The sequence below is a fragment of the Glycine max genome, chromosome 20 (assembly GCF_000004515.6).
Source record: "Glycine max cultivar Williams 82 chromosome 20, Glycine_max_v4.0, whole genome shotgun sequence".
Lineage (NCBI taxonomy): Eukaryota > Viridiplantae > Streptophyta > Magnoliopsida > Fabales > Fabaceae > Glycine > Glycine max.
This window is the reverse complement of record NC_038256.2, coordinates 29,815,738-29,838,922: the sequence shown is the minus strand read 5'-3', so window position 1 is coordinate 29,838,922 and position 23,185 is coordinate 29,815,738.

The window sequence follows — 23,185 nt, the reverse complement described above, 5'->3', positions numbered from 1 at the left end:
TAAGAGTGTTTGGATGACCACATTCAAGGTTCCCAACAAAACACTCACTAACCTAAGGAAAAATTGCCTAAAATTATTACACACAAATGGAAGTTTGGTAACCTATTGGAGGCTCCTAACACACTTCCAATGAAAGGCCTTTTTGTTACAAAACTTAAAAGCAATAAAGGTAAGTAAATTGCAAATTAAAAAATTACAAAACGGCCTCAATTTTGGTGGTTGTTATCTCTTTGGTGATTCACTCAATTTGGAGTGCTTCTTAGTCCAATAGCTCTTAAGGTGGTTGGCCCCTTGCTTCTTGACTCAAATTCTTCAAGGGATGGCACCAATCCTCCTTTCACTTCCCTATATGGCAACCCACAAACAAGGAAACAAAGAGACAAGCAATAACCAAAGACCAAAAAAAATGAAATGAAAGCTAAACCAATGGAGTTTTAACAAGACAATTTTTCAAGGATTACTCAACAATTAAAGCAATGAAAAGGACATAGAAGCAAGTTAGGACTCAAAGAGAAACTTAGAATGGCTCTAGAGTAGAGTAAAAAAACTATAAAAAAAGACTCAACAAATCTCTAGCTTTGGCACTTATTTTCACAGTAATTTTCAATTGAAATTTCGGAACTAAGATTGGTATAACATAGGCACCAATTATAGAATAAATTTTGAGCCAAAACAACAAGCACACTTCCCTTTCACTTTTTTTTCCTGGATACTGATTTTTTCTGCCAAATTGTATGATTTTTATATTTTTTTCCTTTTCTTCAAATCACTTGGTTCTTTTTTTATAACTTTCTTCCAGATGTCTGTAAAATTCAGTAAAAGTTTCAGCTCAAAATTCGAAGTAACCAATTCTTAGTAATTTTTACAAGTTTGTATGTCCAAGCTGCCAGCACCAGCGATTTTTTTTTTTTTTTTTAAGCATGGTATATTGATTGCCTTGGGCTTACTTTCAACCTTCCTATGTATGTTGAACTCACTAGTCTTGTTTACCACAATTTTAGGAGTTCAATATTCACTTAGGATCAAAATTTCAGCCAGCAATTCAATCACCAAAACTCAAATTCACAATAGACACAATCATAAAGAAACCTAAAAGTTCAAGAAAAGGTTCACAATCAAAGACTCTCTAAGAATTTTGCATGAACATGTTAAGGACTAATTAACATGCAAGATTTGACTCAAATCAAATAATAGGCTAAAAGAATTTCATACACTCATGAACAAATGAGTTAGACAAAGAAACAAGAAAATAAAATTCAGCACAACATAAGAAATCTTATGTGACAAGTTTCATGACTAGACATGACTTCTATGACAAAACTACAATAGGTGAACAAGTAACTCTAGATTTTTGAGGTTTTCTTCTACTTTACTACTTTTGTAAGAATTTTATGGTTTAGGTTTCAGCCACAAAAAATAACAAGACAAAACTCAAAGGAACCTAAACTCAACACAATTCATGGTTCAAGAACAAGAACAAGAAATTTGAACCATAGAAAATCAAATCTAACTTCTATAGCAAGTTTAATCGGTGTAAACTCTAAAGAATCATGTTAACAACATTTAGAACAAGACATGTGAGGAGATACATGGAGAAAAATGAAGAAAAAAAAAACAATGGAAGAGAAGGTAAAGCAAAAAAAATTAATGGAGGTTTAAGGAGCACCTACTTGAAGCTCTTGTGCTCTGATTACCACTTGATGGAAGCTTGCTTGTGGGGCTTCTATGGAGGCTGAATCTTTGAGCTTCAATGAGGTCCTTTAATAGTGATTTTCCACCATGGAGATGCAGCGGAAGACAAAGGAGAAGAGGTGAGAGGAGGCGCCATCCACTAGGGAATAAGCCATGGAAGAAGGAGCTTCACCACCAAGATGAGCCTTGGATAAGAAGCTTGGAGAGGATGCTTCAATGTAGGAAAAGAAAGAGGGAGGGAAAGAGAGAGGGGGGAGCACGAAATTGAAGGAATAAAAGAGGTAGAGAAGTTGAACTTTGAGTTGTGTCTCACAAGACTCTCATTCATCAAAGTTACAACAAGTGTTACACATGCTTCTATTTATAGACTAGGTAGCTTCCTTGAGAAGCTTTCTTGAGAAAACTTCCTTGAGAAGCTTCTTTGAGAAAACTTCCTTGAGAAGCTAGAGCTTAGCTACACACACCCCTCTCATAACTAAGCTCACCTCCTTGAGAAGCTTCCTTAAGAAGATTCCTAAAGAAGCTAGAGCTTAGCTACACATACCTCTCTAATAGCTAAGCTCACCTCCTTGAGATGAGAAGCTAGAGCTTAGCTACACACCCCTTATAATAGCTAAGCTCACCCCCATGACAAAAAACATGAAAATACAAAAAAAAAGTCCTTACTACAAAGACTACTCAAAATGCCCCGAAATACAAGGCTAAAACCTTATACTACTAGAATGGCCAAAATACAAGGCCTAAACGAAGGAAAAAACCTATTCTAATATTTACAAAGATAAGCGGGCTCATACTTAGCCCATGGGCTCAAAATCTACCCTAAGGCTCATAAGAACCCTAGGGCCTTCCCTTGGATCTCTGGCCCAATCTACTTGGAGTCTTCTATCCAATGCCCTTGCGGGGTAGGATTGCATCAGGTTTCCAATACAAAACCAATATTAACAAAATGATGTTAATGTTAACATCAGTTTTTTCCAAGAAACCGATGTTAACTGGTCTTAACTTACATCGGTTTTCATAAAACCGATGTTAACGTACATAGGTTAACATCGGTTTTCTTCAAACCCGATGTTAACGAATAAACATTAACATCGGTTTTTCCAAAACCGATGTTAACAAATTAAAGTTAACATCGGTTTGACAAGAACCGATGTTAACGTCACTTCGTTAACATCGAATTTTAAGAAAACTGATGTTAACGGATGCACATTATTCACAATTATGCCACCACATTTATGTTAACATCGGTTTTGTAAAAAACCGATGTTAATCTCCCGATGTTAAATCTCATTTTTGTAGTAGTGACTACACGTCTTCGCCACCACTACTGGAGTTGTTTTGCACGTCCTCCTCCGATGAAAGTCAGTGATACGATTGGTTGTTGAACGACACGACAATCATGAAAACCGTGCCCGCGGTGAGGAGCCTCCCGTCGACGATCCCCCCCTGTCGTCCGGAAAGGGACATGGTGAAGGTGTTCGGTATCACCACCGAAGAACCGTGGTGGAGGAAGGTGGTGGGCATGGAGAGGATATCGAAGCAACCATGGAAAGTGACAATGGTAACAGTGGCATCGGCTCTGTCGCCTCTGGGAGTGAAAGAAGGTTGACGAAGAGTGACGTTAGCGACAGTTCCGGAACCGGTTAGAGATAAGGATGAATTTATCACAATTGGGGTTATAATGAACATGTGTAGGAATCCTTAGAGGATCAAGTTGGGGTTTATTTTGAGAAAAATTGTTATATTGGGATCATGAAATTGTGATTAAAATTGTGTATAAGTGATAAATTGAATATGTGATGAATTGTGAGATAACATGTTACTTTGAGATTATACCATTGTTATTGAGATTGAGTATAAGTGCAAAGTTGAACATGTGTTAATTTGCGAGATACTCGTAAACATGTGAGGTGGATTGTGACATTGTGAGATGTTAAATTGTGGACATGAGATATGATTGTAAATAAGTATGGGTTAATACTTGATGTGACAATTACTTGTGTTGTGAGTTGTGAATTATACAATAACCTAACTGGTGTTTACTTTGAGAAGAATGTTTATGCGCGAGGTGTTAAAATGAAAGTGTAGGGTTCCAAGTTAGGAACTTGAGGTGTTAAATTGTAGCGCAATGCACGAGGTGTGAAAAGAAAAGGGTAGGGTTCCAAATTAAAAACATGAGGTGTTAAATTGTAATGTTATGTGTTAAATGTGTTTGAAAACAAGTGTGAGGTTGTTGGTATTGTATAATTCATGAGCAGTGTTTGCATGCAAAAGTTGTTTTAGAGGTTGGACTTGAATCAGGAAAGTGAGATCCTAACGGATTCTTCGAAGTCTAGGCCTTGGGGGTAAATACACTCGGTTTGAGTGCTCCTTTAAGCTTGTGTTAATCTCATATGGTTAGAGCATTCTTGCAAAACAGAGTGATCCTGATTGGTCCCTTTATGATTTTACTTAGTGAGAGTGATCTAACATTCTCATTGTGGCGTCCCTAAAGTAATGACTGGTTTAATAGTAATGATTTAAATAACAAAAACCATGGTAAATTTTTTTTTCTTTTTCTTTTTCATTTCTTTCTCTTTTCACTATAATTAGGTTTAGAAGGAAAATCCTCACTATAGAGTCCTGAATGGCCAGTTCACAACTCTATTCGGAGTCATTTCTTTCTTACCACTCGTAATCTCTAAACTATTTTGCTGTTTCAAAAGGAAGAGTGTACCAGCCATTACTTTAGGTCATCACGTGAAAATAATAGAATAAAATGCGATCGATAAACTCTTTTACAAATAAAGTTTGCTAATGCTTTCTTTTCAAATAACAAGATTAAACATAAATACATTCATCATTTAAAGCTGTCCAAAATATGGGAGTTTTACAAAATACATAGTGTCATCCAGAGCAAAGGTGTCTACTGTGGTGGCTTCAGCCACATGTATACAATCATCAAATTCCTATACAATAGGTCTACCCATACAAAAACAAAAGAGTAAACCTAACAGTCAGTCCTAGATACACCCACCCTCAAAAAGTATATAAAACTAGTCCAATGAGTTGTCCACTATGATGAAGAGCCTCCACTGATCGCCATCTCTCCAGGGCCACTATCCTCCGTAGAGTCTGCCTCAGATGCCGACATGACGTCCTCGGGAGAATCCACCTCAGGAAGTGGGTCCTCATCACCCTCTAGAAAGTCAAGAGCATCCACAGCAGGCTCGAGAGGTAGCTCCTCAGGGTCCTCCTCAGGGTCTTCCTCGGATGACGTCACCTCGATCACTTGGACTGGCTCCACTAGACGGTATGGTGTAGGTGTGGGTAGTATCCACTCCACAGTGCGCTGAAGCGTACGCGCGGGTTCATCTGGATGCACCAATGAAGTAGCCGTGAATCGAATCATGCCCCGAAATCAGCACCTCGCATTGCCTTCGAGGGTCTCCCAAGCTCCCTCTAGGCACTCCATCTCCACTCGATCATGGATTACTTGCGCCGCCATCACGATCTACAAGAAATAAAAGAAAGGGGGTAGACTCTTTCACGCAATATCTAACTACATAGCAACACGATGTGTCCCATAACACTACATGCAAATAAAAGGGGTATCTCAAGGCTTTTCATCTCTGGTAATCGATTACACCTCAGTGGTAATCGATTACCAGAGGCCAAACTCGAATTACACAGCTTCAGGACATGAAAACCTGAAAAAGGCACTGTGTAATCGATTACACATACCTGGTAATCGATTACCAGTGACCTGTTCCTCTGTGTAATCGATTACACAGACTGGTAATCGATTACCAGAGGCCTTCACAATCTTCCAGTCCCATTTCTAAGCCTGGTAATCGATTACACCCCTTGGTAATCGATTACCAGAAGCCCTCCTAGCTTCCTGACCTCGTTTTCAAGCCTGGTAATCGATTACACCCTTTCGTAATCGATTACCAGAGACCATCTTAGCCTCCAGTCTTCATTTTTGAGCCTCGTAATCGATTACCCACCCTTGGTAATCGATTACCAGAGGCCACATCCCACATATCAATCAAAGTTCACAGCTGGCCAGCCACCACACAAGCCTCCTTGCTTTGTGGTCTTTGTTCCTTTTATCTGTTGACTGCCAGGAGCTCGCCTGTTTAGGTACATCACAGGTTCTCACTGACTGACTATGCCCGGGTTGGGTAATAGCTTGGTTTTGGGCAATAGCACCCCACCTGACGTCCCTAAGGTCTCCTGACCCCCACGACATATCTCCAGGTACCACTCTGTGGTCAACGAATAAAAGCAGGAAGTCTCCCCCTTCTACACTTCCTCATCTTAAGCTTGTAGGATTATGGGGTATCCATCACATGTGGTACTAGGTGGCGGTTAGGCGATGGTGCAAAACAAGTTCTCCACATCCACAAATCACGTATAAACCCACCATCCCCTATTGCCCACCTCCAACTGAGCTCACGTACTCCCACGTAGCCCTTATCCTCATTCCTCTCAATGTCGGGTCCCCATCAATCCTCTCAAGCTCCCACAACATCCAAGAAATTCAACATCCCATCATCACAAACTAACAAAACCAAGCAAAACAGGGCAAAGGCAGAAAACTCTGCCCAAAACACAAACCAAAATCACAGCTTTTCACATACAAATATCCCAGTAACCTTTTCTTTGTTCCAAGTCGTTAACCGTTGGATCGACTCGAAAATTTTACTGGAAGTCTCTAGTACATAAGCCTACATTTTGACCGTTGGGATCTGCTAGAAAATGTCCAGAACCCCATGTGTACTACCCTTTCCACAGCCAACCATACACAAGCATTTTTCTGCACTTATGCAAAATTCTGCTGCACATTTCCACAGCAAAATTCTGCATAAAGTGCAGATTTCGAAAACCACTCTTTCCTTCATCCAATTTTGCCCAAATTGAATCCTACAAGTCCTAAATCATATATCAATCATGTCTAAACCAAGGACAAGCTTCAGACCAAAGCAACTCAAAATCTAGGTATCTAAAACCCCTCAATTTCATGGATTTTCAAGGTTTGAGAAGTGAAATTGAGAATGGGGTAAATTTGGAACAAACTCTCACCTCCCACAAGTCTATAACATCAATCTAAACTTGCTCAAACTGGTTTTGCACCTAAAATTCCACCGAATCCAAATTTGACTTCTCAACATCCAATTTTACCCTAAAAATGGCTCTTGCCTTCACTTTGGTCATTTGTTTTTCTCTCTAGCACAGCCCAAGCTTTCTCATAAGTCCTAAATGACATTTCAAGCTAGGATTAACTCACTTTAACCTCCAAATACCACTAAATCCAGATTTGGCCTTCCAACTCTCAAAGACTCACTCTTTTTCCACTCATAACACCATATTCTCACCTTCTAACCCTAGGTTAACTCTACCCTTCATCTCTAACAGTTTTCCATAAGCAATTTCAGCACACAAACATCAAAAGCATCATCATAAAAACCCTAAAACAGAATGGGTAAGCTTGACTCACCCAAACATGGCAAGTTCAACATGCTTTAAACAAATTTCTTCACAATTAATTATCATGAAGCATAAACCTAGCAAAACTACCCATCATATCTCCCAAAACCCCATACCCACGAAAATCAAGAGAGAAAGAAGTCTACCCAAACCTAAAATTTCGAGGTCCCACACGTAGAGATGCGCTTCACGACTCCGAAAATGCCTTCCTTTCGCGATTTGGGGCAGAAATGGTGACCAAAGGTTGGAGCTTTTGTTGGGTAACAATGGTGGAAGAAGAAGAAAGAAAAAGCAACGTGAGGGAGAGGGAGAAAGGCTTCTGAATTTTGGGCTGAGTGAGGAGAGAGAGAGAGTGTTTCTTTTTAGTTTAAAAAAAAAGGCTTTTCTCTTTTCTTATTATTTTATTATAAACTATGCCACATGTCTCCATTTGAGTGGAGCAAAAGGGCCCACTTTTTCTTCTTGATGTGACTCTTACTCAGTCACAAAAAGGGAAAAAATCTGACCTTTGCAACGCTAAAATCCTGTCTCGGTTTGCGTGCCATTTCTCTGGTTCCAGTTCCTCGCGTTTCTCTGCGTCCGTCGGGGCTAGTTTTCGAAAGTAGGCAATATATATATCAAAACGCTCAGAATAAAACCCCGAGCGTGGTTCAGAGGTTGGTTTTGTTAAATTTTAAGTTGCACGCAAAACGATGATTTTAGACTAATTAATTAAGAGTTAATCCATAACCATCCTGTCATGGATTTCTCTTCGTTAATTAGCCTAACCCGCGTATCTTGCCCCCACTATTCCTACTTCTACCAGGAACATATATGCATATACACTGAATAATACTTATATATATAATCATTCAAAATACACCGTTTACAAAAATTCCGGGTAGAAATTTCCAGGATGTCACACCCATTGTGTGGCGTGTCTTGTTGTGTACTCCTAGGCGCCCTAGTGTTGTTTTTCACTAACATGGTACCACATTGCATATAGGCTTGAATCTTAGTATAATTGTTGCATAACGTCTGTGAGTTGTTTATTATGAAATTGATGAGTGTTGTTACGTCTTAACGAATATGTGATTCATGTGTAACATGATTGGTGATTGAAAAATGATTTTTAAATAATAAAGTGGTGAAGTAACGTGAATTATATTAAGTTGAGCTATATTATAAATATTTCTATAACGTATATTGATTATGTCTTTGTTTATCTGTATTTTATTTAGAAATATGATAAATCACTCCTTGTGTGTTATTTGTGTTTGGATCATGCGATAATCTCGAACCTTGTGTTTGTGGGAACAAATGACTAGGTGAATGACTTTAAAGAACCTCGTGTTAGAGGACGCTGAGACACAATGCTCAGATAGAATGTGACATTAGGACATGAGTTTTTAGCTCAATTGCATGATGTTATTTTACTTTATTTTATTCCACTATTTAACAAAATTTCTTTTGTAAACTTTGACGATATTATTCTGAGCATGATATGTTTTTATTTAGTTTTATTTGATAATGATAAAACAAATGTGACCATTTTATTCACATAAGTTCTTTTATGTTTAAAATAAAATATTTTAATCAATTTCACTTGGAATAGAGGGTGTCACACAAGTCATGACTCATGATTAACTAACAAAAACTTTTTAAATATGAATAAATGATAAGTGGAAGATATAATAAAATAATAATTAATTATTACATTACTACAAAAGTTTCTATTTAAGAAAAATATGAAAAAAATTATTCTTGTAAATAGAAGATAATTATTAAAAAATTTACAACAATTTATATATCTTAATCAATTAAATTAGACTTTTTTTAAAAAAAAAAAATTTTGTTAAAAAGGAAATTTATCATTTTTAAAGTAAAAAATAAATTATTATATATATCAAATAATTAAAATATATAATAAAGTGCATTAAATCTTTTTTTAATTAATAAATTGAAAACATTCGAAACAATTTTAAAAAATAATTTTTTAAATACCTCTAAATTTAATAGAAATTAAAATTGTGAAAGAATAATCCTTTCAATCCTGATAAACTCGTTGTTTTCGACACCAAATAACGTATTTTTTTTTTACGATAAAAGCTGTATATCATTCCAAACTATGATCAGTTGCATGATCATATAGCAGGAGTAAATGCACCTGATGAGGGGACTCCTCAAAATTGAGTATGGTCATGTCATGAATAAATGATACGTCATAAATGGTCTGAAGCACAGTGCAACAGTGGTGTCTACATCAAACTGAAGATTCTAGATGCACAAAAAACCTTTTTGGGTCTACTGGATTTGGATCCAGTTACTCTAATTTAAATTATTTACATTTTGTCACTAGTTTTAAAATGTATTTTTAATTTAATTACTAATTTAGCTTTTATTTTTTTATATTTTAAAACCACTAAAGATGTTTCTAAGTTAGCAAGATAGGTTTATCCTATCCTATTAATTTGTCAAATTATTGATTGACATAAGATTATTGATCATATCCTATTTTGTTGTAAGGGTGTATTTAATAGGAGCAAAAGTGAGAGATAAAAATGAAAAAAAGTAAAAGTGAATGAAAAAAGGAAAGTTGGAAGGTTTTTTTTTAGCATGCTGCACCTTCTCTCTCCAATATTTGCTTGAAATACACTATTTTGGAAATTAATTTCCAAACTACACCACTTTCAGCAGCATTCATGGAAGTCGGGTTCTGGCACCCCGACTTCCCTTCTTCCTTTTTTTTAATAAAAAAGTTTATATATTATTAAAATTAAATATTATATTATATAAAATTATTTTTAATTGATTTAAAAATTATTTATTTATTAAATTAATTTATGTAATATTATTTTATAATTTTTTGTAAAGAGAAATATACATATAAAGAAAAATATAAAAATTGGATAAAATTAGAGTATAATTTTTTATTTATGTTATATGTAATTGTGTAGTTAAATTTATGTTTTGTTAATTTTTGTATGTTCTTTTAATTAAAAAATAATAAAATTAGTTAGTAGTATTAAAATACAGTAAAAAAAACACCGCAAAAAAATATATGACAAATATGTCATAGACAAAATACTCAAATTACAGTAACTGAAATGATATTCGACAATAATGAAACATATTAAAAATTACAATTACAATGCAAACATAACAAAACTAATGAGGATCTGAAATATGTTGTGAAGAATACATGTCTTCTTCTATTTAGATTACTGGTTTGCTAAAAATAGCCAAAATTTCTATAGTGCAGAATCGTTTCCAATAGTTGGATTGTGCTAACACCTTTAGCACGTCTTCATCATTTTTCAAATTCTGTTATGTCATATTCAATCAAATTTTCGGAATACTTAGAATGACCTGGTTGTCGAAAGAACAATCGTCTAACCAATTATTGTGATCCGTGAATTCCATTAGGGGGAACCCCTGGAGGTGCAACTTGCTTGATTAAATCCTTGAGTTTCTCCATGCCACATCCCGAAGGGATGCCAAATCTTATTGGATTAGTTTCAGAAGTAACCCAAAAACTCACCTTGACCTGGTATGTTCCACTTCCCGTTGTAATACATAATTGCATCATGAGTAGGAGTGATGGTTGATTGAAGCAGGTTGAGTATAGCATCCGGTGTTCTAATAATGGTACATAATAATTCTATAGGGCCAACACACGAGTATTGCTCATTGCACATTAACATTGTGTAAACATCATCATCATTTTTCAATTGTAAAGATTGAAAAAAATATTGTTGACCTGCATCTATGAATGGCTGTCAGTAGTAGATTTCATCCAGTAATTGATCGTTGGCTAGTTGAAGGGTGTTGTGCATTCTACACTTGAGTGTATCAAAAGAACAGTTGTTAGGAACTCACATTGGCATTGGAATGAGACTTTGAAAATAAACACCAATTTGGTTGTAACTGATTGATCCATTTGGAAAAATGAAAGCTAATCTAGAGTTAGTAATGGTCTGATTGCTTGTTTCTCCCAAAAATGACATAGTAATAAGATTGAATTTGGTTTGTGAAATTATGTTGTGTGAGATTGTGTGTTTGTATTGTGTCTGTGTTGTGTTATTTATAGTTGTATGAGTATTCTGCCACGTTGATGTGTATTGGAATCCAATGTTTCTTTTTCCCTAGTAAGTGATGTAGCAGACGTCCATTATAATTTCAGAGTGAACAAAGAGATTATGAGTTGTCCATCTCATGTCAGTTTTGCACACGTCTCTAAAAATTAAATGTATCACCTGTAAAACTGATATGAAATGGACAGCTCATAATGCAGAGTGTTGTTAATTTGGACTGTGATTTTTCCCATGTAATTAAAGCAACAAACGTTCATGATGATTTTCAGAGTGAATAAAGAGATGATGAGCTGTCCATTTCATGGCAGTTTTGCAGGTGAGACATTTAATTTTTAGAGACGTGTGCAAATTGCAGAGTATTGTCAATTTGGATTGTGATTTTTCCCTTGTAATTAAAGCAACAAACATCCATAATTATTTTCAGAGTGAATAAAGAGATTATGAGTTGTCCATTTCATGTCAGTTTTGTCGATGAGACATTTAATTTTTAAAAACAGTGTAGTGTAAATGACAAAGTATTGTAAATTTTGACAGTTATGTTACCATGTCAACTACTGCAGTAAAAGTGGGTAAACTGAAAATTGCTAATTTAAATTTAAAGGAAAAATTATTTCAATACGTAAAGTGATAACTGAAGACAGACATAAGACATTACATGAAAATCTCAAAGAAGAAATAACTTAGACATGAATGATCCGTAGATTACCAATCCCGTTTGAATATAGGTTCGTGGGATGGAGACAGGTTACTTCCTTCGGGCCCGGAAGAGGAGTCCGTATCACTATCATGGTGTTTGAGCCAACAAGTCTCGTATTCACCTGATAAGTCCTCAAGATTAGAGGTTGAGCCATGTTGGTTGCCTGGTGGGTTATTATTGTGACAGATTATGGCAAATAACTCCACAAATGGTAGTGATGGGTTGTTGTAAAAAATGTTGAACATTTGTCGAACATTAGCATCATCTCGCAGAATAAAAGATGTGTACATATAACGTTGTCCTGACTCAAATATAGGGCACCGAAAATGGAGATGTTGGATATGTTGTTCTGGGTCAATGTTTAGTTTTTGGTGAACAAGTTCAAGCAATTTTGTAAAGGTTATGAACTTGTCGACCATGAAAGTTTTTGTGTTGTTACTAACGAAGGTGGTGCCCTCATTAGTATTGCAAATTTGGCCGTCGTAGTAAACACAAACATATGCAGTTAGGTGACACATTGTGGTAGGGATTGAGATGAAAATTTGAAATTGTTACGAATGTCTTTAGTTGTAGTGGTATTTATAGAATTTGGTTATAATTGAGTGAGTCACTAGTTAACTGTGCATTTAGATGAACGGATAAATGAACACTTAAGTATATTTACAAGGGTCCATAATGTGCAAATTGCTGAGTGAAAAAAAAACTGAGTGAAAAAAAACTAAGTTGTCCACGTCATGTCAGTTTTATTGGTGCGACATTAATTTTTTTAGAGATGTGTGGAAATTGCCGAGTGTTGTCAATTTCAACTGTGATTTATCCCTGGTAATTGATGGAGCAGAAGTCCATTATAATTATCAGAGTGAAAAAAATTGAGTTGTCCATGTCATGTCTGTTTTACTAGTGCGACATTTATTTTTTTAGAAACGTGTGTAAATTGCTGAGTGTTGTCAATTTTAACTGTGATTTATCTCTGGTAATTGATGGAGTATAAGTCCATTATAATTATCAGAGTGAAAAAAAATTGAGTAGTGCATGTCATGTCAGTTTTATTGGTGAGACATTTTTTTTAGAGACCTATAGAAATTGCCGAGTGTTGTGGAGGACATATTTACCAAGAGTCTTATATTGAAAAACAAATAATAAACCAATCAATACCTCAGGTTGGAACCAATTTGGTTAATTTTTTTTTATAGCCTAAGTGTCACACAAAATTGGAGGAAAATTTGAATTTCTATTCAAATTTCACTTGAATTTGAAATTAAATTTGGGGAGCCAAAATTTCAATAATTATGATTAGTGAATTTTATCTATGGTTCAGCCCACTAATCCAAGATCAAGTCCAAGATTCTCCACTAAGTGTGATTAGGTGTCATGATGCATGTAAAGCATGAAGGACATGCACAAAGTGTGACTATATGATGTGACAATGGGGTGTAGCAAGAAAATGCTCACCTCCTCCTCTAAAATTTAATTGGATTGGGCTTCTCCCAATTCAATTAAATTTCCCAACACACACATCAAATGTTCACTTAATGCATGTGAAATTACAAAACTACCCCTAATACAAAAACTATTCTAGGTGCCCTAAAATACAAGGACTAAAAAATTCTACATTTCTAGGGTACCCTACCTACATTATGGAGCCCTAAATACAAGGCCCAAAAATAATGAAGTCCTAATGTAATATGTATAAAGATAAGTGGACCCAACCTTGTCCCATGGGCTCAAAAATCTACCCTGAGGTTCATGAGAATCCTAGGGCCTTCTTCAGTAGCTGTAGCCCAATCCTCTCGGAGCCTCTTGCTCATGGCTCTGGTGACTAGTCCCTTCCTAGGGAGGATTGCATCAGGGACTTAAGTGACTGAGTCCAAAAACTAATTTAGGGGTTTACCCATAATTGTACAGATGCATATCAAAGACTAGTTTTCTTCCTTGCATAAATCATTTCCCAATGATAATGTACACTTCAGAAACACCCTTTTTCTTGGCTTATACTCATTGTATTATAATATAATATTCATGATCACACAGGGTGACTTCTTAGTACATTTTATGGATATTGCACGAGATGAACTGGCTAAAAGTATGATGAAGTTATAGTTGAGAAGCTGCAAGTACAGTAATGAAATATCCTTCAATTTACCCTAAATATTTTTTTCTCCTAGTAAATTTAATTTGTCAATTTCACATTTATTTTTGAAAGGGACCTATATTCTAATTATAGGGTTTTCCTTTTCTATTTTCTTGTTTTCCTCTCTGTTGTTTACTCTCTTATAGACCTTGCATTGTGTACTATAGCAGCTGTAGCAAATCCTTGTCATGAAGGCTTAACCTGTGTTGTGGTAAGTAACTAATTCAGCTTGTATTCACACATGATGTGAACATTTCACCTTCAGGAAAAATCTTCAATGCTTAGAAGGTTGGACACATTTAATGATCTTGAAGTTACTCTGAGAAATTTTGGTGAGAATGATTTGGAGGAGCCTATTAGCATCACTAGTCTTGAAACATTTTCACTAAGTTCCATAAGTTTCTCAGAGTGTCTTGCATTTGGATCATTAATGCTCTATGATGTGTCATTATTTTCTCCTATTTCTTAACCTTTTTGTCACGATTTTAATTACTGATTAGCCTTAATTGTCAAATTAATTATGCAGTTTTATCATTTGGGCCTACTTGACTAATTTTGTATTTTTAATTTAATTTCAGGAGAATTATAAGCAATTGGGCTTGAATCCGGAATTGGGCTTGGACTTGAAGAGAGTAGACAATTTTATTTTATCAAAGCTTATCTTATTCAGATTTTATTTCATCTAGATTTTATTTCGCCCAGATTTTATTTCATCCAATCTTATCTTATCTTGTCCAGATTTTATTTTATTTATGGGCTTGGACTTAAAACAGATTTTTAAGCTTTGGGGCTGAGGACCTATATAACAACATCGGGGTTTTAGTTTAGGGAGTTTTTGGAAGAGGAGAATAATTCTAGGGTTTTGGAATTCCAGTTTTTATTACTGTTCATGCACATTGTTCACATAGAATAAAATTCATTTTTTGCAATTTCGTTTCTGCTTCAATCTACAATTTCGTTTTCTGCTGATTAATGGAAGGCTAAGTCTCCAACGTTGCTTTCTCTTGAGGATCAAGCACAACTCTCTTTGAGGTTTTTTTATTACTATTGAATACTGATAAGTTTTTCCACTTCACCAATTACTTTGTATTTGTTGCTATTAATCCATGCATGCTTAGTGCTTGATTAATTGCCTCTGCGCTTAATTTATGTTCATGCTTAATGATCAGTTTCGTTCATGATTAATTGGTGTATGTGTTGCTTAATCACATAATGACAGCCTTATGTTAATTTTCGCTTAGTAATTTAATTTAGGGTTGGATTAAGTGGTTAAACTAGTTAGGGATAAATCCTCGTAACCTAGGATAAGAGACTTGCTTGTGAATCAAGGGGAAACAACATGTTTTAATTCTGTTATTTTCTAATTAAAATTTTCTTGCTATTTAAATTACAAAACAAACAACCCCCCCCCCCCCCCAATTCGTTACTGTTTTATCACTATCTATTATGAACGTTTGTTGACCATTGCTCGTTGGGAGACGACCTAGGATCACTTCCTAGATACTGCATTTTTAATGTTTATTTGATTTGGGTATGGTCTTGATCATTCTATTTTTGGTTTTGGTTTCAGGTGCACTGGCCACTGTCTATAGTGTTATCACCATATAATGGTTTGCTCTCTATCACTGTCTGTTGTCTCCATTATTCTCAATTTATTATATTTCAATTAGCACTAAAATATTCTATTATCTTACTTTGGTGACTAAAACAAATTTTATTTCATAAATCTCTCATGTAGGTCAGGTGGTCTTAGATACACCATTGCACATCAAATGTTCGCAAAATTGTCAAATTTTATGCATTAATCCACTTGTTGTTTCTGCAAGTTCAAGTGCTTAATTGACTTAGTGCTAGAAATGTGAGGTTATTATTGTTTAGTAGCTCTAGCATGTGTGATCTTGTTTGATAACAAAGCTCCAAAAATATAATTTTTCCCTGTGAATGCTACAATTCTCTCTTCTCAGTCTTTGAATAAAGTTAGAAGACTGAAAGGCTCGTTAGTGGTAGTGGTTTCAGTTCTTTCTACTTTTAAGTTCATGTAATTTTTTACTTTATAAGTTGTATCCAGATTGCTTTGTTTCTCTGATAATACTATGTTCTAGAGCACATAATTGATCAAAAGGACACATTACACATTAAGTTCCCTTCATTGATAATTAGTCTTGCAGGATATGCTTATACATTTTTCCCTACTACTTAGTTTATTATTAATATACTAATATTCTTTTTGTCTGATGAGTTTTTCTTGCTCCACCAGGTCAGGATTTGGGTACTGGTTTCACCCCACCATATTTGTCACCCTCCACAATTGGACCAATAGTTCTGAAGGGTGTAAACTATGCCTCTGGTGGAGGTGGAATCTTTGTGACCATCATGATATCAAAACTCAAAGTTCATCTCATTGTAATATTTCTCAACATTATAATTTTATAATGTCCTTTGTTTTGTTTCTAAATATTTCTCCTACAAATTTTGGTGTTATGGTTACTAACTTACTATTATATTAACATTCCACCACATGCAGAGGTTATTCAATCTGGGAGGTAGAAAATTTGTTGTGGCAAATGTGGGGCCTACTGGGTGTATACCAAACCAGAAGGACATCAATAAAGCAGTTAAGTACTTAACCAAGTTAGTATATTTTTCAAATGCAGCCAAATGACTAATAACGTGAAAGATGAAAAGGAATCATATTATAGTTTCGGAAAAAAACTACACATAAGTCTCAAATTTTGAGTATACATGTATGAATGGAAAAGGAAAAAAAACAGACAAAAATAAATAAATGAAGAGAGAGAAATTAATAAATTTAACAAATGATGTGGTGTGAAATAAATATAAAAATAGAAGAAAAGGATAAAAATGAGATAGAAAAATATCACATGATTGAGTTTTTCATATGGATGATGCAGGTTCTTATTATCAATTCCTATAATTCTCTTAGTGTTACCAACCTGAACATGATTAATAGTCCAAAATCTCATAACACGTAAATGGTTGTGAGGGTGCCACATTTTCTCATATTAATATTAGTGCTCCTGGCGATATTCCTAACACTGATGGATTTGACATTTCTACTTCCAAAAATATCATGATCGAAGATTCTACTATAGCAACTAGAAAAATAAACAAAGTCTACATCTAATGAAAATATATACAATATCGAATTTTCAAATTAGTGTCTTATTATTATTATTATTATTATTATATGTGCAATTCGCAGGAAGCTTTCTCTCCCTGAACCTGTTGATAAGATCGTAAATCCTTTTATTGGTTGTTATGAGATCTAAATAACTTATAATACTAATCTCAGGAGGGAGAACATATCCTTTTTTGGTAGTTTGATTTTTCTCCTTCAAATTTTTTCTTAGTGAATTTCAAATGCTATTCAATATTGAAACTTTTTCTTGGCTGTTCATACTATCTTTTTTTATTTATTGTCTAGTTAGAGAAACTAGACCTGGACAATGGCTACCTTGTACAAAAACGCCTTGCTCGTGGTTTAAGGCTCAATTATGTTAAAATTTAACTGATTAGGAGGTATAGTATTTTTCCTTTTTTGTTGCATTTCCTGTATTATACTATGATTGAAATTCCTGTGAAATTAAGATTGAAGAAATAATATTTATTGTTTTAGGTTGATTGATTATTATGGTTGATATATAGATGTTTTAGAGCTTTCAAGGAAGGAGTTTGCTACCAAGATCATGTTTTGCATGTAACTTTCTTTTGCATGTAGATTCATATTCTATAAAAGTCTTAGAATAAATTATTTCCCTTCTTATTGAGACAAAATTTCATATATTCTATTAGTAGATTTTCTTTTGTTCTAACTTAATCAAAGATCAATTGTGGATGCACCCTTATTTTCTCATGTTATAGGAGTATAATCTTTTTCTTTTTAATAATTGTTATATATTTTGAATGACAAAAACTAGACTTGTTTAGTTGTGAGTACAACTCTCAAACTTGGGAGGGCGAATGATACTGGAATTCATTTGGCATGCAAGGAATGATGAAATAATTCATGTACTGAAAATAATAGTCATAAAAGGATAGAAATATTGTAATTAATACAAACATATATATTACAAAAAAACTAATGTTTAATTAGTTGGCTATATATGTAAATTATTCAACTCTAATATTTACTGTTTTATCTTGTGTTTCTTTTCCCTAATGCGTTCTTTATTTTCATCTTATACATAGGAAATATATTCTATAAAACTTTCTGGAGATCCTAAGCTTGGGGAAGGGAAGCCTGAAAACCAAAACCATGCCATAGTTTTCACTCGTGGTGAAGCTGTTCAAACTATTGGCATGAATCAGGTGAAGATATGTCTCATATGGTCATTTGTTCTTTTTCTCTTTCCCATTTGTAATACCTTTTTTGGTTATTACAAGGTGCTATACATTGTGCTACAATGGACAAATTAAAAAGATTTAAGGAAAAGGAAGGTCCTTTCAGTTCTATGCTTTGTCGAGTTGAAAATATGTTATATAAATGTTTTAGCTACAAGGCTTCTCTTTTTATCTGAGTTTTCATATTACATTGTGCATATTGAAATAACTCGGCTTCCACCATAGATTTTTAGAAAATTTTTAATTTTTAGATGCAATTATAGTCAATTTTTATTTTATTTTTTTATAAAAAAACACATTCTAAGATAGTTCTCTGAAAAACCGTTTTAGAATCCCTAACTATTTTTTATAAAAAAAAATATTCTAAGACGGTTTTTTGAAAAATTGTAAATAGTCCTAGAAAGCCTACATTCTAAGACAGTTTTTGGAAAACTATCTTAGAATCCTAAGTTTTTTTAAAAAAATTTGTTTTTGAAGAAAAAAAACATTTTAAGATGATTCTTTGAAAATCGTCTTAGAAGGGTACTATTCTAAGACAGTTTTTAGTTAGGAACCATATTAGAATGATACATTTTCTAAGATGTTTTTTATAGAACCATCATGAAAAGTCTTGACTTTTCACGATATTGGATTCAAAGACAACTTAAAATCATCTTTGAATGTGTATTATAACCGTCATTAAATAGTATATTTCATGTAGTGAAATCACAACTAGAAAAGTGTCTTTCCACGTCGGTTAAATTCGACTTTCTAAGTCGGTTTTGACCCTTCCATGAAGCGCACATCATAAAATGTTGAAGACTCTACGACGACGGTTCTACAACCGTCTTAGAAAGTGGAACATTCTAAGACGGTTATGTCCCAAAAACTGTCCTAGAATGTTGGACATTAAGATGAGAGAGCTTGCTTGAGAAACTTCTATGGTGGCAGGATTTTTCAGTTTAAATAAGGTCCTTCGTTGGTGACGGTTCTGCAACCGTCTTAGAAAGTGTAACATTCAAAGACGACGATGCCCCAAAAACTATCCTACAATGTTGGACATTATAAGATGGGAGAGCTTACTTGAGAAGCTTCTATAATGGCAGGATCTTTGAGCTTCATGAGTTCTTTCAATGGTGATTTTTCACCATGGAGATGCAATGGAAGATAAAGGAGAAGAGGTGAGGAGAGGCACCATCCACTAGGGAATAAGTCATAGAAGGAAGAGTTTCACCACCAAGAGAGTGCCTTGGATAAGAAGTTTAGAGAGGAAATTTCAATGAAGGAAAAGAATGAGAGAGAGGAGGAGCATGGAATTGAAGGAGAAAATGAGGGAGAGAAGTTGAACTTTGAAGTGTTTCTCACAAGTTTCTCACTCATCAAAGTTGTGACAAGTGTTGCACATGTTTCTATTTATAGCCTAGGTCACTAACTTTGTGAATATCATTTTCATTTCATGTGAATCTAGGAGGAATATTCCAAGGATATGTCAAAGGCATCTTAGCATATTCTAAGAATATGCAAAAATATGTCAAAGACATCTTAGCATATTCTTTTTAGATGCCATAAGAATGAAAGGTGTGACTCTAGCACATGGGAAAGGAATATGCCAAAGGAATATTCCAAGAATATGTCAAAGGAATATTTTAAGAATATGCCAAAGGGGAGAAAAATACACACACCTATCCAATAGCTAAGCTCACACCCATGCCAAAATACACAAAAATACTAAAAAAATCCCTATTACAAAGACTAATCAAAATGCCCTGAAATATAAGGCTAAAACCCTATACTACTAGGGTATTCTTTGTGAATGTATCAATACATGATTTTGATGATGCCAAAGAATAATCAAATAAGGTTGCTTTCAAGATTACTTCAACAAACATTCAAAGGTTAAGCATTGCTTCAAGATTAATAAATGGTTGCTTCAACAAACAAGCATTGTTTCAAGATTAATTCAAGATCTAGCTTTTGACTCAAAACAAAGTGTTTCCAAGAGATCAAAGCTCTGGTAATCGATTACCAGCAATTTTGAAAAATCAGCTCTTAGAAGGGTTTTGAAATTTGAATTTAAAAGCTGTAACAAATTACCATTGATGTGTAATCAATTACCAGCAACGAAACTCTTGAAATTCAATTTGAAAAGTCATGACCCTTCAAAATATAACTGTGTAATCGATTACCAGAAACCGGTAATCGATTACCAGTGAAGAATTTCAGAAAAAACTTTTTGAAAAGACACATCTCTTCAAACCATTTTGAAAAGACACAAAGGGCCTATATATGTGTGTGTAGATGAACAACTAAGTGAATCATAATGTCAAAAAATGATGGTGGAAAATACATCTCCAATTGACAAATGATAATGGAAGCCTCATTTTCCAAATCATCTAACTGTTGAGGGTCAATGACTTTGTTGCAGATCCCATTGAAGAAAGAACACAACCGAGTTATGGCAACCCTAACTTTGTTAGGTAATATACCAGGAACGGTTACAGGCAATAATTATTTCATTAAAACGTCACAATCATGAGACTTCAACCCAACCAATTTCAGGTCATTAATGGATACAAGATTCTTGATATTTGAAGAGTATCCTTGTGAGACTTTAACATTTTTTAGAAAATGACAAAATGCTTTTTTCTCTATCGTTGACATTGTGTGACATGTTGGGGGCAAATACATTCGATGACCTTGTGATACTGGATGCAACTGCTGTCGTATACCCATGCCTACTAAATTTTGACAACATTTCAAATCATCTTTTGTCTTGCCTTTAATGTTAATAAGGGTGCCAATTAAACTATCACACACATTTTTCTAGACATGCATTACATCTAGACAATGTCGCACATGTAGATCGCACCAGTTAGGAAGATCAAAGAATATTGACCTTTTCTTTCAAATGTTCTTGTCGGACCCATCCTTTTTTTGTGTCTTCCCAAACATAGATATGATGTCCTTTACCCGATCAAAAACTTTGTGTCCACTCAATGGTTTCGGTGCACTATCAATCTCTAATGTTCCATTAAATGCTTTCTTCATTCGTCGATACAGGTGATAAGGTTTTAGAAATCTTCGATGCCTTGTATACACTGTCTTCTTTTCATGCTTTAGTTGGATGTAACTTGTGTCTTTCTCACATATAGGACATGCATGGTGTCCTTTGACCCTATATCCACTCAAATTTTCATAAGCTGGAAAGTCATTAATGGTGCAAAATATCATTGCACGCAACCTGAAGCTCTGCTGAAGATTCCCATCATACACATCAACCCCTTCTACCCATAATATTTTTGGGTCTTCAATCAAGATAACAAGATAGACATCAATGTTATTTCCTAGTTGTCTTGAACCGGCTATCATCATACACAACATAACGTATTTTTGCTTGATGCACAACCAAGTAGAAAGGTTGTAAATCATTAGCAAAATAGGCCATGAACTATGGTTGCAGCTCAAGTTACCACAAGGATTCATTCCGTCAGAAGCAAGACCAATGCTTAGGTTTCTGGGATCCTATCCAAAATCCGGATACAACTAATCAATTGTCTTCCATTAGGGAGAATCAGTGGGATGACAGAGCAATCCATCATTTTTCCTGCCATCTGCATGCCATGTTAGGTTTTTTGCGTCATCTGCATTAGCGAACAATCGCTTAAACCTTGGTATTATTGGAAGATACCAACGCACCTTTGTTGGATGATCGTTGTTTGTGGTTGCATCATCACTACATTCGTCATACTTCCCTTTTTGTAGCGTGAGACCCCACATATAGGACAGTTGCGTATTTCGCCAAACTGATTTCTATACACAATACAATCATTAGTGCATGCATGTATTTTCTGGTATTCCATACCCACAGGATATAATATTGTCTTTGCCTTGTAATGATTCTTGGGTAACATGTTATCTTCAGGAAGCATATTTTTCAATAACAAAATCAATTCAATGAAGCTTTTGTCACTCCATCAAATCATGCCTTCAAGTTCACCAAAGCTAACACCCCCGATAACCGTGTGAAGGCTGTACATCCCAAATATAATGACTTCTTAGAATCAGTTTCTAATTTTTCATAATAAGGTGCATGTGCTTGCCTAAAACCCTCTTGCCAAAACCGAAATTTAGTCAAAATTAAAACAACATACTTAACCTATAAGTAAGAATTAAGTAAAAAAAAAATAGTCTTCCCAAATTGTCCAAACGGACAATTCAAGATTAAATACAACGATTAATCCAAACTGTCCGTATTAATCGTTGTATTCAATCTCAAATGGGGAACTATGGTTTGCTCAGAATGCAGAAAAATGTAATATTAAACAATACTCAAATGTGAACAACAAATGTAATAATTAACTACATAAGTGTGAGAATCACATACATACCTCAAAAGATGCTTGTAACAAAAACTTTAGGTGCGGTAATGACAATGATAATTAGATGATTTTATGTTCATTCAAGCAAGAAGAAGTTCTTCGGTATCGTTAACTTCGTTACACACTTAAATAGTAGTACCTACAAGCAATACAAATTGTTTAAGCTAAATATAGGAATACAATTGTCAAAAGAAAATTAAATCAAACACATAGACGATATATGTATTTGTCATCCACAAAAAAGAGCGGATATGGCATTTCAATGGACCACATTTCTGTAAGTGGTCATTAAAGTACAACAAATTATCTTAATAAGCAATACATATGAGATGGGCATTACTTGCATGCCTTTATTATGTATGGTTTATGGTTTGTCATCATAAGGTTACACACTGTTTGT